Source organism: Aegilops tauschii, chromosome 5 (genome assembly GCF_002575655.3).
Source record: "Aegilops tauschii subsp. strangulata cultivar AL8/78 chromosome 5, Aet v6.0, whole genome shotgun sequence".
Lineage (NCBI taxonomy): Eukaryota > Viridiplantae > Streptophyta > Magnoliopsida > Poales > Poaceae > Aegilops > Aegilops tauschii.
Window position 1 is genome coordinate 352,971,438 of NC_053039.3, and position 6,553 is coordinate 352,977,990.

The window sequence follows — 6,553 nt, forward strand, 5'->3', positions numbered from 1 at the left end:
CTAGTTCAATCTCGTTACCAGCAAGTCTCTTTACTCGTTCCGTAATACATCATCTTGCAACTAACTCATTAGTCACTTTGCTTGCAAGGCTTCTTATGATGTGTATTACCGAGAGGGCCTAGAGATACCTCTCCGATACTCGGAGTGACAAATCCTAATCTCGATCTATGCCAACTCAACAAACACCTTCGGAGATACCTGTAGAGCATCTTTATAATCACCCAGTTACGTTGTGATGTTAGATAGCACACAAGGCATTCCTCCGGTATCCGGGAGTTGCATAATCTCATTGTCGAAGGAATATGTATTTGACATGAAGAAAGCAATAGCAATAAACTGAACGATCAATATGCTAAGCTAACATATGGTCTTGTCCATTACATCATTCTCCTAATGATGTGATCCCATTATCAAATGATGATGTCTACTACGCAACCTTCTTCTTGTAGAAGTTGTTGGGCCTCCAAGTGCAGAGGTTTGTAGGACAGTAGCAAATTTCACTCAAGTGGATGACCTAAGGTTTATCAATCCGTGGGAGGCGTAGGATGAAGATGGTCTCTCTCAAGCAACCCTGCAACCAAATAACAAAGAGTCTCTTGTGTCCCCAACACACCCAATACAATGGTAAATTGTATAGGTGCACTAGTTCGGCGAAGAGATGGTGATACAAGTGCAATATGGATGGTAGATATAGCTTTTTGTCTCTAAAAATATAAAAACATCAAGGTAACTAATGATAAAAGTGAGCGTAAACGGAATTGCAATGCGTTGAAACAAGGCCCAAGGTTCATACTTTCACTAGTGCAAGTTCTCTCAACAATAATAACATAATTGGATCATATAACTATCCCTCAACATGCAACAAAGAGTTACTCCAAAGTCACTAATAGCGGAGAACAAACGAAGAGATTATTATAGGGTACGAAACCACCTCAAAGTTATTCTTTCGGATCGATTTATTCAAGAGTTCGTACTAGAATAACACCTTAAGACACATATCAACCAAAACCCTAATGTCACCTAGATACTCCAATGTCACCTCAAGTATCCGTGGGTATGATTATACGATATGCATCACACAATCTCATATTCATCTATTCAACCAACACAAAAAACTTCAAAGAGTGCCCCAAAGTTTCTACCGGAGAGTCAAGACGAAAACGTGTGCCAACCCCTATGCATAAGTTCACAAGGTCACTCAACCCGCAAGTTGATCACCAAAACATACATCAAGTAGATCACGTGATATCCCATTGTCACCACAGATAAGCACATGCAAGACATACATCAAGTGTTCTCAAATCCTTAAAGACTCAATCCGATAAGATAACTTCAAAGGGAAAACTCAATCCATTACAAGAGAGTTGAGGGGGACAAACATCATAAGATCCAACTATAATAGCAAAGCTCGCGGTACATCAAGATCGTACCATCTCAAGAACATGAGAGAGAGAGATCAAACACATAGCTACTGGTACATACCCTCAGCCCCGAGGGTGAACTACTCCCTCCTCGTCATGGAGAGCGCCGGGATGATGAAGATGGCCACCGGTGAAGGTTCCCCCCTCCGGCAGGGTGCCGGAACAGGGTCCCGATTGGTTTTTGGTGGCTACAGAAGCTTGCGGCGGCGGAACTCCCGATCTATTGTGTTCCCCGATGTTTTTAGGGTATATGGATATATATAGGCGAAAGAAGTCGGTCAGGGGAGCCACAAGGGGCCTACGAGGGTGGGGGGTGCGCCCAGGGGGGTAGGACGCGCCTCCCTGCCTCGTGGCTTCCTCGAAGCTTCCCTGACGTCTACTCCAAGTCTCCTGGATTGCTTCCGTTCCAAAAATAACTCTCCCGAAGGTTTCATTCCGTTTGGACTCCGTTTGATATTCCTTTTCTTCGAAACACTGAAATAGGCAAGAAAACAACAATTTGGGCTGGGCCTCCGGTTAATAGGTTAGTCCCAAAAATAATATAAAAGTGTATAATAAAGCCCATTAAACATCCAAAACAGAATATATAATAGCATGAATACTTCATAAATTATAGATACGTTGGAGACATATCAAATGACAACATATGTCCATGGTTAGGAAACCTTAACCATCTTTGATCAACGAACTAGTCTAGTAGAGGCTCACGAGGGACACAATATTTGTTTATGTATTCACACATGTATTTAGGTTTCCGATCAATACAATTCTTGCATGAATAGTAAACCTTTATCATGAATATGGAAATATAAAATAACAACTTTATTATTGCCTCTAGGGCATATTTCCTTTAGTCTCTCACTTGCACTAGAGTCAATAATCTAGTTCATATCACCATGTGATTTAACACCCATAGTTCACATCGCCATGTGACCAACACCCAAAGAGTTTACTAGAGTTAATAATCTAGTTCACATCGCCATGTGATTAACACCCAAAGAGTACTAAGGCATGATCATGTTTTGCTTGTGAGAGAAGTTTAGTCAACGGCCCTGTCATATTTAGATCCGTAAGTATTTTGCAAATTTCTATGTCTACAATGCTCTGCATGGAGCTACTCTAGCTAATTGCTACCACTTTCAATATGTATCCAGATCGAGACTCAGAGTCATCCAGATCGGTGTCAAAGCTTGGGTCGACGTAACTCTTTACGACGAACTCTTTATCACCTCCATAACCGAGAAACATTTCCTTAGTCCTCTTTAAGGTACCTAAGGATAATTTGTGACCGCTCCAGTGATCTACTCCTGGATCACCATTGTACCCCCTTGATAACCCACAAGTGTAGGGGATCTTTTGTAGCCTTCTTCGATAAATAAGAGTGTCGAACCCAATGAGGAGCTAAAGGTAGAACAAATATTCCCTCAAGTTCTATCGACCACCGATACAACTCTACGCACACTTTAATGTTTGCTTTACCTAGAACAAGTATGAAACTATTTTGCAAGAATAAAACTACGAGCACTTTGCGAGAATAAAACTAAGGATAAATTGCAAGATAATAAAAGTGGATAACTTTTGTCAACAAGAAAGTCATTTGTCCCTAGGCAATCGATAACAAGTACCGGTAATCATTCTTGTAGTTCTATACGAGGGAGAGGCATGAGCTAACATACTTTCTCTACTTGGGTCGTATGCACTTTTGATTGGAACTCTAGCAAGCATCCGCAACTACTAAAGATCGTTGAGGTCGTGAAACCCAACCATAGCATTAAGTATCAAGTCCTGTTTATCCCATACGCAACAACCCACCTACTTGGGTTTAAGCTTCTGTCACTCTCGCAACCCACCATAAGCGAATCATGAACATATTGCAACACCCTACATCCGGATCCCTCATGTTTGCGCGAGACGGATGACACCGTAGTACAACACCATAAATAAAATATACAATCATACCAACTAAGATCACGATTAACCCACAGGACAAAACGGATCTACTCAAACATCGTAGGCTAGCCGCATATCATTGGGAAATAATATATGAAGTTGAGCACCATGTTTAAGTAGAGATTACAGCGCGGAGAAGGGGTGTTACACCGCTGCATAGAGGGGGAGAGAGTTGGTGCTGACGGTAGCAAGATTGTTGATGTAGATCGCCATCTCGATCCTTGCCTCGGCGGCACTCCAGCGCCACCGGGAGAGAGGGGGAGAGAGCCCCCCTCCTTCTTCTTCCTTGGCCTCCCCCTAAATGGGGGGAGAGTTCCCCCTTTGGTCCATGGCCTCCATGGCGGCGGAGGGGCGGGAGCCCCTCCGAGATTGGATTTGTCTCTCTCTCTTCCCTTTTGTTTCGCGTTCCCCAGATTTGGCCCTTCACCGTTTCTTAAATTCCCGGAGATCCATAACTTCGATTGCGCTGAAATTTTAACACAATTTTCCCCCATAAATTAGCTTTCTTGTGCCAGAAGAAGGCCCCCAACCGACGTTTGAGGTGGGCATAAGACACCTGGGCGCGCCGGGCACCCCTTGGCGCCCCCCGGTGGGTTGTGGTCACTGTGGGCCCCCGTTTGCGGTCATTCCAAGTCCCAAAAATCACATATATTCCAAAATAATTCTCCATAAATTTTTATCACGTTTGGACTTCGTTTGATATGGATTTCTACGAAACAAAAACATGCAACAAACAGGAACTGACACTAGGCACTGGATCAATAGGTTAGTCCAAGTAAATTATATAAATTGTTGCCAAAAGTATGTAAAAGTTGAATAATACTGGCATGGAACAATCAGAAATTATAGATACGATGGAGACGTATCACCCCTTGCCAAACTCATGGCAAGGCACACAGTAGGCCTGGTACACAGCATGGCATACTTTATAGAACCTATGGCTGAGGCATAGGGAATGCCTTTCATTCTCTCTCTATCTTCTGTTGTGCTCGGGCTTTGAGTCTTACTCAACTTTACACCTTGCAATACAGGATAGAACTCCTTCTTTAACTGATCCATTTTAAACTCCCTCAAAATCTTGTCAAGGTATGTACTCATTGAAAATCTTATCAAGCGTCTTGATTTATCTCTATAGATCTTGATGCCTAATATCTAAGCAGCTTCACTGAGGTCTTTCATTGAAAAGTTATTATTCAGATATCCTTTTATGCTTTCCAGAAATTCTATATCATTTCCAATCAACAATATCTCATCCACATATAATATTAGAAATGCTACAGAGCTCCCACTCACTTTCTTGTAAATACAGACTTCACTATAATTCTGTATAAAACGATATGCTTTGATCACTTCATCAAAGCTTATATTCCAACTCCGAGATGCTTGCACCAGTCCATAGATGGACCTCCAAGCGCAGAGTTTTGTAGGATAATAGAAATTTTCCCTCAAATGGATGATCTAAGGTTTATCAATCCTTTGGAGCGTAGGATGAAGGTGGTCTCTCTCAAACAACCCTGCAACCAAATAACAAAGAGTCTCTTGTGTCCCCAACACACCCAATATAATGGTAAATTGTATAGGTGCGTTAGTTTGGCGAAGAGATGGTGATACAAGTGTAATACGGATAGTAGATATAGGTTTTTGTTGTAATCTGAAAATATAAAAACAGCGAGGTAACTAGTAACAAAAGTGAGCAAAAATGGTATTGCAATGCTTGAAAACAAGGCCTAGGGTTAATACTTTCACTAGTGCAAAGTCTCTCAACAATGATAACATAATTAAATCATATGGCAATCCCTCAACGTGCGACAAAGAGTCACTCCAAAGTTCCTCTCGCAAAGAACATAAGATGAAATTGCTTGTAGGGTATGAAACCTCCTCAAAGTTATTCTTTCCGATCAATCCATTGAGCTATTCCTATAAGTGTCACAAACAGACCTAGAGTTCGTAGTAAAATAAAACCATATGATACACATCAATCAACCCTAATGTCACCAAAATACTCCAATGTCGCCACAAGTATCCGTGGGTCAATTATACGATATGCATCAAACAACTTCAGATTTATAATATTCAATCCAACACAAAGAACCTCAAAGAGTGCCCCAAGATTTCTACCAGAGAAACAAGGACAAAAACATGCATCAACCCCTATGCATATATTACCCCGATGTCACCTCAGGAATCCGTGAGTTGAGTGCCAAAACATACATCAAGTGAATCAATAGAACACCCCATTGTCACCACGGGCATCCCACACAAGACATACATCAAGTGTTCTCAAATCCATAATAGTGTTCAATCTGATAATAGTGAAACCTCAAAGGTAAAACTCAATTCATCACAAGAGAAGATAGAGAGGGAGAAACACCATGTGATCCAACTATAATAACAAAGCTCACGGTAGATCAAGATCGTGCCGAATCAAGAACACGAGAGAGAGATCAAACACATAGCTACTGATACATACCCTCAACCCCGAGGGTGAACTACTCCCTCCTCGTCATGGTGGCCGCCGGGATGATAAAGATGGCCTCCAGTGATGGTTTCCCCCTCCGGCAGGGTGCCAAAACTGGCTCCCAATTGGTTTTTCATGGCTACAAAGGCTTGCAGCGTCAGAACTTTCGATCTAGGTTCCTTTCTGGAGGTTTCTATATTTATAGGAATTTTTGGCGTCGGAAACAAGTCAGGGGGGTTCCCGAGGAGCCCACAAGCCAGGGGGTGCGCCCTGGGGGGCCTAGGCTTGTGGTTTCCTGGGGAGTCTTCTGGCCCAACTCCGATGCTCTGTGGGTCTCTTCCGGTCCATAAAAAATCACTGTAAAGTTTTAGCTCGTTTGGACTCAGTTTGATATTCCTTTTCTTTAAAACTCAAAAACAAGGAAAAAACAGAAACTGACACCGGGCTCTAGGTTAATACGTTAGTCCCAAAAATAATATAAAATAGCATATTAATGCATATAAAACATCCAAAACATATAATATAATAGCATGGAACAATCAAAACTTATAGATATGTTGGAGACGTATCAGGGTACAGGGCGGTTCTTGCCACGCCTGCACCCCTCACATCGCCATTACAGCCATCGGCCTCGCCGTCTCCGCCACCCCCTCCACCACAATCGCCAACTCCACCTCCACCTCCACCCTCCACGCCATCTTCGCCGCCACCATCCCCTGAGGTC